The sequence below is a fragment of the Canis lupus genome, chromosome X (genome assembly GCF_048164855.1).
Source record: "Canis lupus baileyi chromosome X, mCanLup2.hap1, whole genome shotgun sequence".
Lineage (NCBI taxonomy): Eukaryota > Metazoa > Chordata > Mammalia > Carnivora > Canidae > Canis > Canis lupus.
The window spans coordinates 5,553,593-5,573,987 of NC_132876.1; the positions used below are offsets into that span (position 1 = coordinate 5,553,593).

Here is a 20,395-nt window from a genome sequence, read left to right on the forward strand (position 1 = left end):
CTGGGTGATGACAGACAAGACAGTGCCATTATTCAAGCAATGACTGGGAAGGAAACAGAGATTTGAGAGGCAGGCTGATGAATTCAAGGTTGGAATGTTGACTCCGGAGTGCCTGTGGACCATCAGGTGGAAACGTCTAGCCCACAGGTGGGCATACTGGTCTCAAATCCCATAGGCCCAGGCAGGATCCAATACAATCATGATATTAATCTGGAAGTTTTCAGCACATGGGGATCCCGCCTCCTTGCATCTCTGCCACATTGCCTCATTTATTCACTAAAATATTTAGAGCCTCTGCTTCCTCTGCTAGGCAAGGAACTATATAGATGAAGAACAGACACGGTCTCTGTCCTCATATAGCTTATCAGGGGGAGACAACAGAAACAAAGATACAGATATCATTTTAAATGGTAGCAAATATCATGAAGGAATCCAATGGGTATAGGATCAAGAATACCAGAGGGAGGAAGGGGGACCTCTTGAATAAGCCTTTAAACCAAGACTGGAAGGGCATTCCTGGACAAGAAACAGAAGATGCAAAGACCTAGAAGCAGGGAGAGTCTAGCTGCCAAGCTGGGAAACCTAGTAACAGGGGTTTGGTGGGATGCCTAGACTATCTGCCGTGGCTGTTACTGATATTTAAATGATAGTATTAAAATGCTCCAATAAGGCATGATTAGAAAATTATATCAAAGACAAAACACTTGATGCCTATGAAATGTTGTTTAACAATTTTTTTGTTGTCACTGATGGGACTGGATAGTGATGGTTACATGAGTCAGATGGAATATTAACTTGAACAGAGCTTAAATGAAATTGCCACAGAGCTCTGTCTTCCATTACTAATAGCTCTGATTGCCTCAAATCTTGCCAGCACACTCTAGTCACACTCTGGGCAAAGTCACCATTCTGTAGGATTTCAGTCAAACACTGTTACTCAGGAAGCAATACTTAAAATAACATTCCTTTTAATGATTAAATAGAGGGTTGGCACAAACTGCAAAACAGAAAAAAAAATTCTATGTAGCCATTGGGGAAAGGATAAGTAGGTTGTGTTTTGCAATTCCTTCCTGGTGGGTTTGCAATTATTCCACAGCATGACAGCTAAAATGCCTAAGAAATCACTTACCTGAATCTCAATAATAATTAGTTCTCTATCCTTTGTATGTTCACTATGAGTTCTGTTGACCTCGCCACATGCAAAGACTGAGTTTACCCATTTACAGTCCTGAGTCTTTATCCCTTGCAGGCAAACAAAAGTGTGCTGGGGGTTGAACAATCCCTGGCCAGCAGTGTGTATTTTAACTAGGATGTTTAAGATGCATCAGTTGAATAATTAATGTATAAATCTTAGCCGGCTGGGTAAGGAAAATGAAAACAAGCTTTATTTGTTATAGACAGAGATTTAGCTGTGTTAAAGTCTCTCTGCTTTTAAGATGAGCCTCTACGTCAAAAAAGGCAAAAGACAGACATACCAGTCTTTGTAGTGCGATTAAAGAGGAAATTAACAAATTGTGCTAATTTGTTGCACTGGTAATTTGTCTGAAAATTGTGGTGTTGCAGTATTACAATTTGGGTGTGGGACAGCATGCAAATGAAGAACTCACCAGCATTCACCAACTATTCGCTTATTCCCGTGTTTGTAAAACTACTCCGAAATGTGTAGCCTGCCTATGGTAAGCTATAATTAAGGCTATTTTTTATAATTAAGGACTATTTTTTTAAATTAACATTTTAAAATCCACTGGCAGCCCCCATATCCTTTGTCTCACCCCTGCAGGACTGACAGGGTGGGCCGTTCAGAAAGGGCAGCCCATCTCCCTATAGCCCTCAGCAAATGAGCCAGGTGTGATTTTGGCAAAGGACTAAAAGTTCTCCAGCTTGCCCGTGGTGTGTGCATCACTAGGGGGTTCTCAGCCCCATCAGAGTTCCTGGAGCACAGCGGGCCTCTGGTCTAATACTGGCAGGAAAGCTATTGCATCTGCAGAGGCCGAGGAGACAACTGTTCAACTCTATTCACTTTGCTTCCCTGCCATTTCCCCAAATGTTTAAATGGCCCAACAGAGCATAGACTGTCGTCAACACCCCCAGCTCTGGTGAGCCAGCAAGGGAGAGGATTTGACTACTTGTAGTTTGACTTTGACTTTGGGGCTTTCCACAGGTTCAGCTCAAATGTAGTGCTGAGAGTATATGTCTTTTCCTCAAGTCAAACATGGCAAATGCCAAAGGCCACAAAATTCTTATGTATGCTTTAGAACTTGCGACTGATAGATGAACCATATGTTTTTTACCATCTCAACCCTCATTTTTTACACAGGGAAACTGAGGCTCTGAAAGATTAGATGACTTGTCTAAGAGCACTGGCTAAAAACCAAGAGTTTGGGCCCCTGCCCCACCCTCTCCCTGGCAGGGCTCTTTCAAACACATCACCTCCTAAAGTTGGCCTGCTAGAAAATAAATGTCCAAGTAGCGAGTTGTATGGAGTAATTTAATGTTATAAAGAGACATCTATGAGGTTACAATAAGCATAAACTCCAAGGCTTCTATAGAACAGCCTGAGTATTGAGCTGCTCTGCTTCCCTGTGAGGTCAGATCAAAGCTTACCATCCTGCAGGGACACTGTGGCCCAAGCAGGATTTGGCTAGCTTAGACTTAGGGACTACGCCCCTGTTGTTCCTTTTATCTGTTAGCCTCGATTCTGACATATCCTCCTGTGATTTGCTCATGTCCTAACACTCCGTGGCTTTCTGCTTTGGCTTGGTCAGAGATCCTCTTTTCCCCTTCTTCCCAACTTCCATCCCAATCATCCTTCCTGCCCTAGAATCTTCCACCTATACCTGTCATCTCAGAATTTGAAGCCCAGGTCACCACAGGCCCACTTTCTTGATCCACCAGTTCCTATAGAAGAGGACCAGGGGCAGGGAGTGAGGTGGGGCAGGCAAAAGGATTGAAATACTAATTTTTCCAAAATATCTACTAGAAGGCTCACTCAACCATTGCTTGGCATCACTATATGCAATTAAAAGTGATCATCGTGGGATCCCTGGGTGGCGCAGTGGTTTGGCGCCTACCTTTGGCCCAGGGCGCGATCCTGGAGACCCGGGATCGAATCCCACGTCGGGCTCCCGGTGCATGGAGCCTGCTTCTCCCTCTGCCTGTGTCTCTGCCTCTCTCTCTCTCTGTGTGACTATCATAAATAATAAATAAAAATTAAAAAACAGTGATCATCGTAAGCTAACCCAGGGCCTTGCAAGATCATGAAAGTTTTGCTGAATAAAAAGATGAAAGTAAGCCACTTCCACAATTAGGGCTGAGTCCATTTTCTTATATTCTTGGATTTTCTTTTTTTTTTAAGAACTTTTTTTTTAAGATTATATTTATTTATTCAAGAGAGAGAGACAGAGAGAGGCAGAGACACAGGCAGAGGGAGAAGCAGGCTCCATGAGGGGAGCCTGACGTGCGACTTGATCCTGGGTCTCCAGGATCAGGCCCTGGGCAGAAGGCGGCGCTGAACCGCTGAGCCACCCGGGCTGCCCTATTCTTGGATTTTCAAAGTTGTTAATCTCTATATAGTTTATAGCAACCTTTTCCCAGCTAGAATATTTGATAGATATGAAATTATAGTTATTTGGGAGCAACTGTCTTGATGTTTTTAAAAGAGCCAGGAGGGGCACCTGGATGGCTCAGCTGTTGAGTGCCTTTGGCTCAGGTCCTGATCCCTGGGTCCTGGGATTGGGTCCCTGCAGGGAGCCTGCTCCTCCCTCTTCTATGTCTCTGTCTCTGTGTGTGTGTGTCTCCCATGAATAAATAAATAAAATCTTTGAACATTTTATAAAAGAGCCAGGAAGTAGGGCGCCTGGCTGGCACAGACAGTAGAACATGCAACTCTTGATCTCAGGGTCATGAGTTCAAGCTCCACGTTGGGCCTAGACCTTACTCAAAAATAAACAAATAAAAATAAAAGAGCCAGGAAGTCACCTAAATTATCATAAAGATAATTTTTCATCAAACAGCATAGGTGAACATCTTCCATTTAGAGAAATAACCTCTGTGTAAAGAAAGTTAGCTAGTAAATTTGGCCTCCTTTTAGCAAATCTGTGCTACTAGTAATTGTCAATAAAATAAATACATAAAAATATAATTCAATTCCAACTATTGCTAAATTTGTGATAATTCAATCATGAGCTGGCATACTTTACCTTTCCTCTATTTAAAAAACAGCAACAACAGGTTTCTGAGTAAATTAAGAGTATAAACATGAGCTCTTAGGGGATGTTTAACCCAGTTCAGAGAACAACCTGTTTCCAAGCGCTCTGACAACATTCATTTGCATAGAAATAATTAGTGTGCTAATTTCAAATGATCTTTACCAACTCATTGTAGCGTACTCTAGCAAGACCTCTACTTGACAATATTGTTAGCTGTTTATAATAGTATTTCTACTTGCAAATAATAAAAATCAATCATTTTAAAGTAACCTGTAACTCAGAATTGTCGTGACATCAGAATGCCCACACTTCCCTCCCCCCAGCCCCACCCCCGCCTGCCCCCTCTGCTGTCAGCCTGTGTGAGAGAGGCCTTAACTGCACCACACAGACACTTTTCAGCATCCACTGAATCGTCATTAAAGAGCACTGGAGCACTTAGAATAAAAATGTCTATAAATGACCCACGCAGTAAGACCTGAAGCAGTCTGCCTAGTTATTAGGGGTATATAAAACAAGCCTCCACTTAGGAATCAAAATGCCTAGGGCTTTAAGAGATTTTAAAGAAAAGGAAATAATCATGTACCTGTATTTCTTTTACAATTTAAAAATATCTAAGTAATGTAAAAATTATCAGAAAAAGGGTAAAGAAGTATCCTCCAGAGCCTGGGTGGCTCAGTCAGTTAAATGTCCAACTCTTGGTTTGGGCTCATTGGGCTCTGCGTGCAGCCGGCTTCAGATTCTCTCTTCCTTTCCCTCTCCCTCTGCCCCTCCTGCTCATTGTCTCTCTCTCTAATAAATAAATGAATATTTTTTTTAAAAAAGAAGAGTCCTAGTAATTCAAACATTATGTAAGCCATGAAAGAGACCTCAGAGGTCATCTAGGGTGGCTCTACCCCTGGCAACAAAACTCTCAGCAGAAGTCCAGAAACCTAGCTTCTGCAGAAAGACCCCAAGTCTTAGACCTTCCCTTTGCCTAAAACTCTTCTTATTATTCAACAGCTCGAGACATTAGACAGTCTTTCCTTACACTAGGTCAAAATCTGCCTCCCTGTAATTCCCACACATTGGTCTAAGTTTCCTAGGGGAGGGAAACTAATGTTTTTATGGTTCTTTACATGGTATTTTTCACACACATGTTCTCACTGGATCTTCCCAGTAACTCTCTGAGGCAGATATTCCTAGTACCTTTGCTTTACAGATGAAGACCTGGAGGCTGAGAGGCTTGGTTATTACTCAGGATTAAGTCCACACTCACTGCAACAGGTTCTTATCAATCATCCCCTCTGATCCCAGCCAGATGATCATGCCCACCTCCAAGAAATCACAAGGTTTGAGCCTGTCAACTAAGAGAGAAAATAAAAGACATGAAATCTGTGTTGTAATATTATTTCATGCTCGATGTTATATACAGTTAGACTTCAGGGAGCACAATTCAGCCAATGGAACATCTTAATCATCCATTCAATAAATATTTACTGAGCACTTATTATATAGCTGAAAAAACAGCCACAATCTGTCCTTGGAGAGCTCACATCCTAGAAGGGGAGACAGACACATAAACAAAAGTGTTACAGTATAACACTGTGTGAAGTACAGAAGAATCCCAGAGCTGGATGTATTTCATTGTGCTAGAAAAAGTCTTTCCAGAGTAGGGGACACCCGGACAGGGTTTTGAGGAACAAAGGCAGACAACGTAGGCAAAGGAGTTGGAACAGAGGGAACATGTTCAATACCCAGAGTATTGCAGGAGCCTCACAAACAATGGGGGTAGGAGAGTAAGGAGAAAGTAAGGACAACAATAGGCCAGGCTAAGGCACCTGAACCATGTGCCCTTTAGGAAAATGAGGTACCACCAGGGAGACTGTAAATCTTTTCCTGTTCTTCTCTTGTCATTGTTCATTGTTGTCTTTGTTTTTGTATGTTATTTGCAGTGAAGTGGCATAGCTAAATTTTCAGTTTGGAAAATTTTGTGACACTTTGTGTCAGAGGTCAGAATGGAGGCGTGATGAGAAACTAGACACAGAAAGACCAGGCTGAAGATCACTGAAATAGTTTAAATGAGAGATGATAAAAGCTTGAGCAAAGAATCAGCATGTAGATAAAAGCAGATTATACTTGTGAATGTTTGGCTTTAGGGAGAAAGAGAGAGGAGAATGACGGCTGGATTCTGTCCTAAGAACCTCTGATGGTTGGTGCTGCAATCAACTGAAAACATGAGGAGGTGGAGCAAGTCTGGGGGCAGGTGAGACAGGAAAAGTTCAGTTTAGATGCTGATTTTGAAAAGTCTAAGAAGTAGCGATATCCTGCAGATAGGCAGATGAATGTGTCTGAAGTTCTCAAGATATTCCAGGACTGGAAATATATATATATATATATATATATATATATATATATATATATATATATATATATTTGGGAGTTATAAGTGGGTAAATGATAGTTTAAGTCTTGGACGACATAAAAATAACCAAGGCAGAAAGGATACACAGATTGAAAACGAGGATGGTCAAGAAAGGGGCAGGCCATTCAAAGGGAAAGTAAAAATAACCTAAGATCCAATGATCAGAGATAAGGGGAGAGTAAGAGATTGGGAAAGTCAAAAGAGGACAGAAATCGAAAGAGAAAACAGATGCAAAATGTTACAAAAGTAACAAAGAACTTGGCAATGAATTAACTCTTCCCTATCCCATTTCTCTTACATGCAGCTCTGATGTCAAGTTTCAAGTTTGGATCATTAGAGAAATAATGGTATAATGAACAGAATCAAGAACACAGGAAGAATGGGGATCCCTAGGTGGCGCAGCGGTTTAGCGCCTGCCTTTGGCCCAGGGCGTGATCCTGGAGACCCGGGATCGAATCCCACATCGGGCTCCCGGTGCATGGAGCCTGCTTCTCCCTCTGCCTGTCTCTCTCTCTCTCTCTCTCTCTCTCTCTCTATCATAAATAAATAAATAAAAATTAAAAAAAAAAGAACACAGGAAGAATAAATAGCTTGGGAGGAAAGCTGATGAGTTTCGGTTGGGATATACTAATTTGGAGATGCAACCAGGACCTTAAGTGCCTAGTAAGGAGATGGAAATCTTGGACAATCTCAAGAGAAAGGTCAGGGTTGGAAGTAAATATTTGGAAATTATCTGTATGAAGATATTAGTGGAATCCATTCATTCCCATGGAAGAGAATAAAGAAGAGGAAAAAAAAAGATATGCGAATGGCTAATAAACATAGGAAAATATGTTCAATGTTGAGTCATTAGGGAAATGAAAACTAAACACCATGAGATACCACTCTACCCCCACTACAATGGCTGTACCCAAAAAGACGTAACAATAACAAGTGGTGGTGAGGTGGTGAGGATATGGAGAAAATGGAACCTTCCTACATTGCTAGTGGGAATGTACAATGGTACAGCTGCTTTGAAAAAGTCAGGCAGTTTCTATGGAACACAGTTTGGCAGTTCCACAAAAAGTTAAAGATAGAACAGTCCTGTGACCCAGCAGTTCCACACCTAGGTATCCACCAAAGAGAAATGAAAGCATGTGTCCAAACAAAAACTTGTACACAAATGTTCACAGTAGCATTATTTATAATGACGAAAAGGAAACAACCCAAGTGTCCATCAGCTGATCAACAGATAAACAATGTAGAGTATATCCTTACAATGGAATATTATTTAGCCATGAAAGGGAATTGGATGCTATTAAAACAATTTTTTAAATTGTGGGACACCTGGCTGGCTCAGTAGATGGAGCATGCGACTCTTGATCTCAGGAGTTGAGTTCAAGCCCCATGGTGGGTGTAGAATTGCTTAAAAATAAAATCTTATTTTTTTAATTGTTCTTTGTGAAAGACATTGGTAAGTGAATGAAAAAAAAAAAGCCACAGTCTGGGAGAACTATTTGCAAAATACCTATCTGATAAAGGACTTGTATCTAAATTATAGAAAGTATCCTTAAAACTCACCAATAAGGAAAGAATCTAATTTAAAAATAGGCAAAGGATCTGAACAAAAACCTCACAAAGAAGACATACAGATGGCATGATGTTCCATATTATATGTCATCAGTGAATTGCATATTAAAACAACGAGATACAAGTATCCACCTATTGGAACAGCTAAAATCCAAATGACTGATGACATTGCTAGCAAGGATGTTGAGCAACAGGGACTCTCACTCATTACTAGAGGAAATGCAAAATGGTACAGCCACTGTGGAACAATTTGGCAGTTTCCTACAAAAGAAGGCATATGGTTATCATATGATCTAACAACTGTGCTTCCCGGTATTTACCCAAAAGGGCTGAAAACTTAGGTCCACACAAAAACCTGCACCCAGATGTTTAGAGCAGCTTGATTCATAGTTGCTGAAACCTGGCAGCAAGCAAGATATCCTTCAGTACAGGAATGGATAAAATAAACTATGGTATGTACAGACAGTGGAATATCATTCATCCCTAAAAAGGAATGAGTCATCAAGTCATGAAAAGCCATGGGGGAACCTTAAACACATACCACCAAGTGCAACAAGTCAATCTGAAAAAGCTCCATACTGTAGGATTCCAGCTACGTGACATTCTAAAAAAGGCAAAACCATGGAGAGAGTGAAAAAAGGAGTGGTTGCTAGAGGCTCTGGCAAAGGAGGGAAGGACAGGGCTACAAGTCCCCTGTGCTACCTGTGGAACTACTCTATAGGTACTATTCTATACAACTACCATGGTGGTAGACACATATCACACTTTTGTCAAAACCCACAGAAGTGTACAACACAAAAAGTGAACCCTAACATCAATTCTGAACTTACCACATTACTTTATTAATATGTCACTGATACAGTATGAGTTAATAATAACATAAAAATGTAGGCTTATTAATTATAACAAAGGTATCACATCAGTGCAAGATGCTAGCGGGGAAAAAAAAAAAAAAGATGCTAGCGGGGAAAACTATGGTCAGGGAAGTATATGCGAACCCTATACCATCTGCTCAATTTTCCATAAACCTAAAACTGCTCTAAAAAAAAAGGTCTATTACTTTAAAAACAAAACATAGAGAGAATGAAGTACTGGTACATGTCACAATTGGATGAACCTTGGAAATATGTTAAGTGAGAGAAGCCAGTCACAAAGGACCACATATTGTATGACTCCGTTTATACAAAAGGTCCAGGGTAGGCACATCCATAGAGAGAGAAAACAGATTAGTGGTTACCTAATCTGTGGCTGGGGGCAGGGGACTGTTAAGGGGAAATGGAGAGTGAGTGCTCATGGCTATGGAGTTTCTTTAGTTTTTTTTTTTTTTTTTTAATGTCCTAAAATGTATTGTGGCAATTGTGGCAATGGTTGTAGACCTCTATAAATCTACTAGAAATGACTTTAAATGGATGAATTATAAGGCATGGGGATTATAACACAAAAAAAGCTTGAAAAATGCTGATAAATCTTAAAATCTCAGAATGTATGATTTCCTAAGAAACAGCAAATTGGACTCACAAAGAGGTTAGAAAACACAGGGCAAAGCATGCTGTTCAAAGCCATTTTCTCTAAAGGTTATTATAGCGCTTAGTTTTATGAGCAGGTTCTTTCTAATTGACAAGGAGACAGTAAATTCCATGCTTTAAAAGTAGTTCCCAGTATACAGAAGAAGAAAAAATCAGATCCATTCATTTAATAAAACTACAGTTAGCCTGTCCACAAAACTTAGTGAACACACACACAGACACACAGAGGAAAACTGAAGATTAACATTGGTTACAAACAGAGATGCAAAAACTCTAAGTAGAATACCAGCAAGGCAAACCCAGCAGGACAAGATGACTACACCGTAAGCATGAGGGGATTATTCCAGGACTGTAGTTTAGTATCAGGAAATCTAGACATATAGTTCATCGCAACAGCTAGCCAGAGGAGAAAACCTGCACGAATGACGAAGAATTAATATTTTAAATTCATTTTAAAAATTTCTTCAGTGAATAAGAAAAAAAAAATCTATACCAGAACAGAAAAACGGGCAAAAGTGTAAAGAAAAGAAAATAGCTCAGCTTCACTAGCAATCGAGTAAATACAAATTTTAAAATAAGGCACTAATTCTTTGCAATCAGGCTGGCAAAAAAAATTCCTCAGTGATAATCAAGAATTGAGACAAAAGGAGCAAATATCCATCCTCTGCCTCTAAGATGAGAAGACCCATCAAAAGCTTAAAAATGTGCATACATGTAGGAACCGACAACTGCACATCCAGGAATTCATTCAAAGGAAGCAATGAAAGATTTCTGCAGAGACATGGCCACAGAATACTCATCTCTGCATTTTCTGTAGAGTATGGGAAAACAGAAATGACCTAAATGCCCAACAGTAGCAAGGTGGTCAAATAAACTGCAGCATTTCTGCACAATGAAATGCTACACAACCACTGAAGGTGTAGAAGGATAATGAACCTAAAAGAAGGTTCAGAATATATTAAGTAAAAAAAAAGAAACTTATGGAAGAGCATGTAGAATACAGGGAAAAGACGACTGAATGGTTGTGATAAAAGGTTAATGGTGGTTACCCCTGAATGGTAAGAATATTCTTTTATATTATATTCTCCTTTTTGTGTTTCTGCATTTCTACATGGTCTATGATAAACATACTACTTTGGTAAAGAAGGATACAATGAAAGAGTGCCTTCTAATGTTCATAATCATTAACTCAGAAGTTCCACTTCTAGAAATTTATCCTGATGGCCACACATTCATGTAAAGATTTATGCGCAAGAACACACATTATTACAGTTGCAAGAAAAAAAAAAGGAGACCAACTAAATGTCTAGCAATAGTAATTACCAAGTATGATATTGCTATAGGATGGAATACTGGGCAGCTACTAAAAATCATGAGGTAGAAGAATATATAAATACAGAAACAATTCAGGGAAAAGGCACATTATAAAATACTAAATACAATACGCAGCTAATGTTCTAAAAAACTATGTAGAAAAAAGGCTAGAAGGAAGCGTATCAAAGAGAACATCAACTACGATTCTCTCCAAGTGGTAGAACCACAGATGGTTTGTTTATTTTCGTCTTTCTGCATTTTACACACTTTCCACATTGTGATTTTAAACTCTGGGGGAAAAAATTTAAGTTTGCATTGGAGGAGCAAGGAAGGAGAAAGAAAGGTAGAACAACATAACAATTCTCTTTGCTGCCATTATGCTGAGAGGCACTTATGTCGGAGCACCTTGGCACCCCAAAACTGAATCCAAGAATTGGTCCTCTATGAATGGGAAGGACACAAATTACAACAAATGAGAATTAATATGTTGTCTGCATTAATATGTTGTCTGTTTATATATAAACACAGAAAATGTTGGAAATCAATATATGAAGATGTTAAGAATGATTAATTCTTGTTGGTAGGAACCTGACCAATGGCTACTCTTATGGGTGTGATTTTTCCATTTTTTTTGTACTTTCCAGAAAAAAAAAAAAACCTAACAAGTAAAATCAACTGAGAGAGCCATAGATACTTGCACTCATTGGTTCTGGAGCAGTGGGAACACGTTTGATCATCTGTCTCCGAGACTGTGGGAGAGCGCAGGCTGTTCCTGGGATGGGAGGGAACGTTTGTGGCCACTGCTTTCTTCCCTTGGCCTCTGAGGCAGAACATGGGGCACTACCAGTGAAATAGTGCAACAGTGCTAGTCTCTCCCTCCCAGGGCATGCCAGGGAACCTCTCACCCTATGCCAACAGTCCCACACATCAGGGTCATGGGCCACTACGCCTGCGAGGCCTCTGGTCACCCAGAGCCTCCAGTGAAAAGCATTCTCTCCCCTGCTGTGGCCCTCTTCTAGCTCTTGTGCCACCTGCCCCCCTGCTACTATGCTCTGAGCTCCTGGAAGGTCCAGACAGTGGTTTAGCTCAAATCTTGTTTCGGTGCCTACCATAGTACCTTGCACAGAGTAGGTATTCATTAACATTTATAAGACTTTGAAAAAAATAAAATAAAAAAATAAAATAAAAGACTTTGAAAGGCAGCAGGTTTGAAATAGCATCTTGGTGCTGACAGGAGTAGAGGGACAAGGCAACCCACATGCGTTTCATTCTCACAGGAAAGCCAAGCCCAGCCCAGCCCACCGCCTGGCAGCTTCTTCCAGTGTACAAGGCAGCAGTAGTCTCATGGGTAAGAATGCCACCTAGTGGAGCAGGACAGGCATGGGCAGCGATGAAAGCAGGTCAAAACCGAAATAAAATGGTTCAGATCTTCTTTGAAATAAAAATATACAGATCGTCACAGTAAGTGGAACAGTGGGGGCCAGATGAGCAGTCTATGTAAGGACATGGCAGCAACAAAGTCAATGTCGCATCAATATACCAACTTAACTGCATTGCAATAGGTTTCCTCTGTTTTAGAGTTGACACCTCTCACTGCCAAGGGCTTACATAAAACTCTACATGCCAAGGTTCCTGTGGATGCTATGGTACTCCCATAACTTCGAAATTATTCTACCATTTTTGGGCACCATTTCTCTTACTTAGTGGGAAGATGACAGAATTTGTTTATCATCAAAATATGTAAAGGGAGAAGTCTCCTTTGCTAAAAGTTCATATAGTGAAAGGTATGGAAAAATACCTTTTTTTTTTCAATTAAAACAAAATTTCCTTTAAATATTTGCTGGGCATCCCAAGCCACTGACTAGAAAAACTCAGATCGAAACTACACAGCCCTTATATTTGCCCCTTGGAGCATAAGCCAAATAGTGGCTGTCACACTGAGTGCAGGGAAATTCCTCCATTTCCTCAAACATCGGAATAAAATGAGGCCCCACTGCTCAAGCTCACATGTGACAAGTCTGAAGGCATGTATGGGTTAAATACCTCAGACTTAGTCTATGTGATGTCCCCTCTTTTAACACAATAAACGGCAGATGGTCAGTCTGGACTTGGAGCTTCGTGGAACCACACAGACTTCATGATGCCAAGAATACTATACACAGCTTGAGAACCCCTTTCTGAACAGGTACCCTTGGAAGGCAAGGCAAAGGGTACTTTTTTTTTTTCAGTTGAGCCAGGAGAAATCTTAGCCAGCATTAACAAATAGAAAGTCTGTGGAATTCAAGAGGTAACACTTCACCTGCTTTTAAATATCAGTGTAATAAGAGCTCACAATCAAGTTGCATACACCTTCATAACACCTTTCATCTGAGGCTGTTGAAAGTTTCTGCTTGATCTGTCTTATCTCAATTTGGGCCGAACCCACACATTCCAGCCTTGTTAATATCCTTAGAGTCTAACTCTGGCCATTCCATATTTCTCCTTCAACCCTTGTTTAAAAACCTTCAGGGCAGCCTGGGTGGCTCAGCGGTTTAGCGCTGCCTTCGGCCCAGGGTGTGATCCTGGAGACCCAGGATCGAGTCCCACGTCGGGTTCCCTGCATGGAGCCTGCTTTTCCCTCTACCTGTGTCTCTGCCTCTCTCTGTGTGTGTCTCTCATGAATGGATAGATAAAATCTTTAAAAAAAAAAAACCTTCAATGCCTCCAAACTGCCTATCAAAGAGAATTTAAACACCTCAGTTAGTATTTAAGGCCCTCAAACATGTGGCCCCAACCTACCTTTCCAAACATGTTTGTATGATTCTCCCATCATAAGCCTGTGCTTCCAGGGGGCACCTGGGTGGCTCAGTGGTTGAGTATCTGCCTTCGGCTCAGGTCGTGATCCTGGGGTCCTGGGATCGAGTCCCACATCAGGCTCCCCGCAGAGAGCCTGCTTCTCCCTCTGCCTGTGTCTCTGCCTCTCTCTGTGTCTCTCATGAATAAATACATAAAATCTTTAAAAAAAAGTAAGCCTGTCCTCCAGCCAAACTAAATTGCTCACTGTTCAAGTATATCAATGTATATTTTTTCACCTTTCCAGAAGTGAAAAAAAAAATCAGGTCACTCCAAAAGGTCATTAGGATCATCCCCAAGTGTGGCAGAAAGCCTACCCAGAAGAAAAATATCTTCAGACATGCCATCACACAAGATATGTATTTAAATACAGATCCATGGAAGATGAGTCAAGAATTTATACCTCTCGGTACCTGACCTGGGTTATTTTAATGCCTGTTCTGGTATTTACCGACTGGTCCACTGCTTCCCAAATGTTTTTTGAGATCTGCCATTTTACTTGTTTTAACCGGTTGGGATTGGGGGGAGGGTGTTGTTGTTGTTTTCTTTTTGTAAAACGTACCCACCCCAACCCCATAATGCTGAACTTCAAAAAAAAGATTGAATTCAATTAAGATGAATTTGGCTTTGAGAATTTTAGAGCGATTTTGCGAGGCATTTTGAGATCCTATGAGACACCATGGAATGTCCCAAAAAATGGAGCTAAGAACCAGTGGCTTGCAAAAATGTCTGCCTCTCCATGTTTTACTGTTGCTACCTACAGAATAAGAACTAGCTCCTACTCCTGCCCAAGTCTCTTGGCCTGGGTATTGTGAGAACACTGGTGCTGTATATGAAGAACTTGGTTTCCCCTGGAATGAAGGAGCCATATATAACCCAGACAAAACAATGTAGCCATGATTCCAAAATCCCCATATGATAGTCAAATTTCTAAATGGCACCAGCAAAATATGAGACACTATCACATTTGATAACTCAAAGATAGAAAGTTCTTCCAGGCTACAAAAAGACATTTATGCTACTGAACTTACATTTGGAGACCACAATGCTTGGAATGGTGTGTATCCAACATCCAAACAGAACCACCATCGCAAGGAACTGGACTTCGGGCTAGCTTTAGCTGCTGTGAACAAAAGGATGCCTTCAGAAGTAGGAATGGGGAGTTCAGGACTTCGAGAAGATAGTTGGTCTCAATTTCCACAGGGTTCTCTGTTGAAATGTTTCCTTCTGTGGAGAGATTAGAAGTGAAGCACTGGGAGAGGCTGGAAAATAAACATAAGGCTCTCTTGTCAGGAGTACATTTTGTCCCCACAAAGCTATTTTGTTTGCAATCACAATTCAGCAAATTCTTTTTGATGGAATTCTTTCATTGAAACCGTCTCAGAGACCTTGAACTTCTCCGAGCAGCAGTCTGTGGAGAGTCCCAATATTAGACTATAACTGTAACTATAAATACGAGTCCTCCAAGTCACCAGAGAGCCTTAGACTGAAGGGAGGAGGACAGACCATGCAGGCCACTGCTCTCTCCAGGCTGTACAAGAAGTCTATCACAAGTAGACTGGAAAAGAGTCCAAGTCATTCCAGAAGAATTACAAGAAGGAATCCAAGAATTGTAGACCTATCTTAGAGACAGAAAAGACCTCCAGAGATCATTTGCTGTAGCCTTTTGACAAAGAACAAAGTTTATGCTAATTTTATTAGGGCTGATGTTAAGAAGGTATCACTTGGTAACCTTCAATGAAAGTAATTAATGTGAAACAAACAGTGCCTGTGTATGATCTCCAATAATGAAATTAAATAATCTCTTCAGAGTCTATGACTATTTCTTGCATACAATAAAGGTCAGCATAAATTAGTCCCTTAGATAACCTGAAGGCGCTAAACGGTCCCTCCCACTGCTAAAGTATTTCTTCTTCCCCAGGCTGTTGAGTAACAGCTTAGGTAAGTAGGTTACCTCCAGCCCTCAACAGAATCACAGGTGATTTTGAACTTTCAGAGGAAGAACCAACCCAAAGACCCAAAGAAAACCTTGAAGGAATGGACTAGCACTTGGTCTCCCCTAGGAATTTCCCTGTGTTTACAGAAGGTGATCTAGATTCAGCCAAACCCATTTTCAGAACTGATGAGACAGGGATCCCTGGGTGGCGCAGCGGTTTGGCGCCTGCCTTTGGCACAGGGCGCGATCCTGGAGACCCGGGATCGAATCCCACGTCGGGCTCCCGGTGCATGGAGCCTGCTTCTCCCTCTGCCTGTGTCTCTGCCTCTCTCTCTCTCTCTCTCTGTGACTATCATAAATAAATAAAAATTAAAAAAAAAAAGAACTGATGAGACATCCCAACAGGAGGCTACCACTTTCCCAAATCCAAAGCTAGACAAAACAAAACACCCAGCACAGCCCTGGGCTTCTGAAGTCTTCACTGTCCTCCCCTCCTCAACCATAGGAGATCAGAAGTTCCAGAACTTCTAAGACTCAGCATATGAGCTAGAAGACAAGCATGAGGGAATCCTAGCCTATCTCTGAAAGAGCTCTGCAAACAGAAGCTAAAAGGCCATCTGTCTGGGACACGGAAAAGATTACTGCACTGGATGAAATGTGGGATTAGACCTCTTCCAGCCTTGGGACTCCAGGAGCACTAAAATGAGATAAAGCAACAGGAATCATACCAATCCCTAATTAGTATGCTACACCTTGATATTTACAAATAACTTTTGTCCCTTATGAAGCCAACGTGGTCAGGATGATTGCAGAGACAAGGAAATCTATGCACAGAGAGGCGAGTCAGTGGCCCAGAGTCATACAGCTGGTACACAGTAGAGCTAAGATCCAAACACTACTTTCATGGCAATACAGGTCCCATGAAAGGAAGACAGTTTCTATGGACCTACCAGCCTCTCTGGAGAGCCTCCAGCATAACCACCTTGCAGAAGATGTGATCTAATCTTTTCTTGATACATTCTGCACTGCTGTGAGACAGTTGGCCAGGGGAGTCTATGGCATTGTGGCAGAGAGCATGGTCTTTAGCAGAGTAAATTCTACTCTCGGGGGCATTCGTCTTCCCTGGCAGATTCCTCAGCATGGAGCTCCCTGTATCCAAAAAGGGACATTGCTCCTACGATTTACTGTGAGCACCTATGCCTGAATACTTGAATAGCAGATGGAAGACTGCCTTTTACTAGAACAATTAACATATCAAGAGGAAATCATTTTGAGGAGCAGCTCTGCTGTGGGCCTTGTAATGACAGAAGGTGGTGGTGTCTCATTCACTCAGACCCTGAAAGTGCTTAAGTTTGGACAAACACCTATTGTTGCTGTGTTTACAAAAGAGTAGCTTTCTAACCTAATTAATTTAGTACTGATTTCAATAACACCTTACTTTTTCCACCCTAACACAGAGGTCAGGGATATGATGCAATCGTATCATAATTTCCAGTCTGGGTCGTTTTTATTCACCTTTGAGAGTCTTCCTTCTGGGAGAGCAGTGATGGACTAATCTGAAAAGGAGTCTCCTAAGATACTGCCCTTCAACAATTTCTACAGCTCATGAGGAAGAGATTTAGGGTGAAAATACTTAGTGTGTAGGTGGACTTCTGTGAATGCGATGGAATAGCTTGTAGCAGTCTGATACTCCCACTGAAAAGAACTAGAAAAGCCAGATAAAGATCTAAAACATCTATCAGGGAGGAGGGGCAAGATGGCGGAAGAGCAGGGTCTCCAAATCACCTGTCTCCACCAAATTACCTAGAAAACCTTCAAATTATCCTGAAAATCTACGAATTCGGCCTGAGAATTAAAGAGAGACCAGCTGGAATGCTACAGTGAGAAGAGTTCGCACTTCTATCAAGGCAGGAAGACGGGGGAAAAAGAAATAAAGAAACAAAGGCCTCCAAGGGGGAGGGACCCGCGAGGAGCCAGGCTGAGGCCGGGGCGAGTGTCCCCAGGACAGGAGAGCCCCGTCCCGGAGAAGCAGGAGCTGCACCAACCTTCCCGGGCGGAAAGGGGCTCCCAGGGAGTTGGAGCAGGACCTAGGAGGGCGAGGATGCCCTCGGGTTCCCTGGGACAGTAACAAAGCAACTGCGCGCCCAGGAGAGTGCGCCGAGCTCCCTAAGGGCTGCAGCGCGCACGGTGGGACCCGGAGCAGCTCGGAGGGGCTCGGGCGGCGGCTCCACGGAGGGGGCTGCGCGGCCAGGAGCGCGAATCCAACAGCGCAGGCTCCGGAGCACAGGGCGCCGGGACACAGCCCAGGATCCGGACTGCCCCGGGACAGGCAGAGGCCGGGAGGGCCCAGGACAGCAAGGACGCTCCTGCCCCGAGCTGAGCAGATCAGCGGCCCCGCCCCAGAGCCTCCAGACCCTGCAGGCCGAGAGCTCCGGAGTTACTGCGGGAGCTGACTCCAGGGCTCCAGAGCTGGCCCTGCCACTGCGGTTGTTTCTCCTGGGGCCTCACGGGGTAAACAACCCCCACTGAGCCCTGCACCAGGCAGGGGGCAGAGCAGCTCCCCCAAGTGCTAACACCTGAAAATCAGCACAAAAGGCCCCTCCCCCAGAAGACCAGCTAGACGGACAATTTCCAGGGGAAGCCAAGGGACTTAAAGTATACAGAATCAGAAGATACTCCCCCGTGGTTTTTTGTTTTGTTTTGTTTTGTTTTGTTTTGTTTTGTTTTGCCTTATGATTTGTTTCTTTCCCACACCCCCCCTTTTTTTCCTTTCTTTCTTTTTCTTTCTCTTTTTCTTCTTTTTTTTTCATTTTTTTCTTCCTTTTTTTTCCTCTTTCTCTTTTCTTTCCTTCTTTCTCTCCTCTCTTTTTCTCCTTTTCCCAAAACAACTTGCTTTTGGCCACTCTGCACTGAGCAAAATGACTAGAAGGAAAACCTCACCTCAAAAGAAAGAATCAGAAACAGTCCTCTCTCCCACAGAGTTACAAAATCTGGATTACAATTCAATGTCAGAAAGCCAATTCAGAAGCACTATTATACAGCTACTGGTGGCTCTAGAAGAAAGCATAAAGGACTCAAGAGACTTCATGACTGCAGAATTTAGAGCTAATCAGGCAGAAATTAAAAATCATTTGAATGAGATGCAATCCAAACTAGAAGTCCTAACGACGAGAGTTAACGAGGTGGAAGAACGAGTGAGTGACATAGAAGACAAGTTGATAGCAAAGAGGGAAACTGAGGAAAAAAGAGACAGACAATTAAAAGACCATGAAGATAGATTAAGGGAAATAAACGACAGCCTGAGGAAGAAAAACTTACGTTTAATTGGTGTTCCCGAGGGCACCGAAAGGGCCAGAGGGCCAGAATATGTATTTGAACAAATCCTAGCTGAAAACTTTCCTAATCTGGGAAGGGAAACAGGCATTCAGATCCAGGAAATAGAGAGATCCCCCCTTAAAATCAATAAAAACCGTTCAAAACCTCGACATTTAATAGTGAAGCTTGCAAATTGCAAAGATAAAGAAAAGATCCTTAAAGCAGCAAGAGACAAGAAATCCCTGACTTTTATGGGGAGGAGTATTAGGGTAACAGCAGACCTCTCCACAGAGACCTGGCAGGCCAGAAAGGGCTGGTAGGATATATTCAGGGTCCTAAATGAGAAGAACATGCAACCAAGAATACTTTATCCAGCAAGGCTCTCATTCAAAATGGAAGGAGAGATAAAGAGCTTCCAAGACAGGCAGGAACTGAAAGAATATGTGACCTCCAAACCAGCTCTGCAAGAAATTTTAAGGGGGACTCTTAAAATTCCCCTTTAAGAAGAAGTTCAGTGGAACAATCCACAAAAACAAGGACTGAATAGATATCATGATGACACTAAACTCATATCTCTCAATAGTAAATCTGAATGTGAACTAGCCTAATGACCCCATCAAAAGGCGCAGGGTTTCAGACTGGATAAAAAAGCAGGACCCATCTATTTGCTGTCTACAAGAGACTCATTTTAGACAGAAGGACTCCTACAGCCTGAAAATAAAAGGTTGGAGAACCATTTACCATTCGAATGGTCCTCAAAAGAAAGCAGGGGTAGCCATCCTTATATCAGATAAACTAAAATTTACCCCAAAGACTGTAGTGAGAGATGAAGAGGGACACTATATCATACTTAAAGGATCTATTCAACAAGAGGACTTAACAATCCTCAATATATATGCCCCGAATGTGGGAGCTGCCAAATATATAAATCAATTATTAACCAAAGTGAAGAAATACTTAGATAATAATACACTTATACTTGGTGACTTCAATCTACCTCTTTCTATACTCGATAGGTCTTCTAAGCACAACATCTCCAAAGAAACGAGAGCTTTAAATGATACACTGGACCAGATGGATTTCACAGATATCTACAGAACTTTACATCCAAACTCAACTGAATACACATTCTTCTCAAGTGCACATGGAACTTTCTCCAGAATAGACCACATATTGGGTCACAAATCGGGTCTGAACCGATACCAAAAGATTGGGATCGTCCCCTGCATATTCTCAGACCATAATGCCTTGAAATTAGAACTAAATCACAACAAGAAGTTTGGAAGGACTTCAA

The 20,395-nt window shown here is 41.9% G+C and overlaps 1 long non-coding RNA gene across 23 annotated transcripts in view; it reads right to left on the minus strand.

Annotated features, from left to right (window-relative positions):
* The window catches only part of LOC140627755 (uncharacterized), a 291,600-nt gene that overhangs the window by 252,876 nt on the left and 18,329 nt on the right, over positions 1–20,395 (minus strand). For 19 of the 23 annotated variants that reach the window (XR_012026370.1, XR_012026361.1, XR_012026366.1 and 16 more), the window contains one exon: positions 14,882–15,077. This is a non-coding gene — a long non-coding RNA (uncharacterized lncRNA). Of the gene's footprint in view, positions 1–3,071; positions 3,188–5,393; positions 5,552–14,881; positions 15,078–20,395 lie in introns of all 23 variants that reach the window. The other 4 variants (XR_012026365.1, XR_012026355.1, XR_012026374.1 and 1 more) reach the window with 3 other exon arrangements.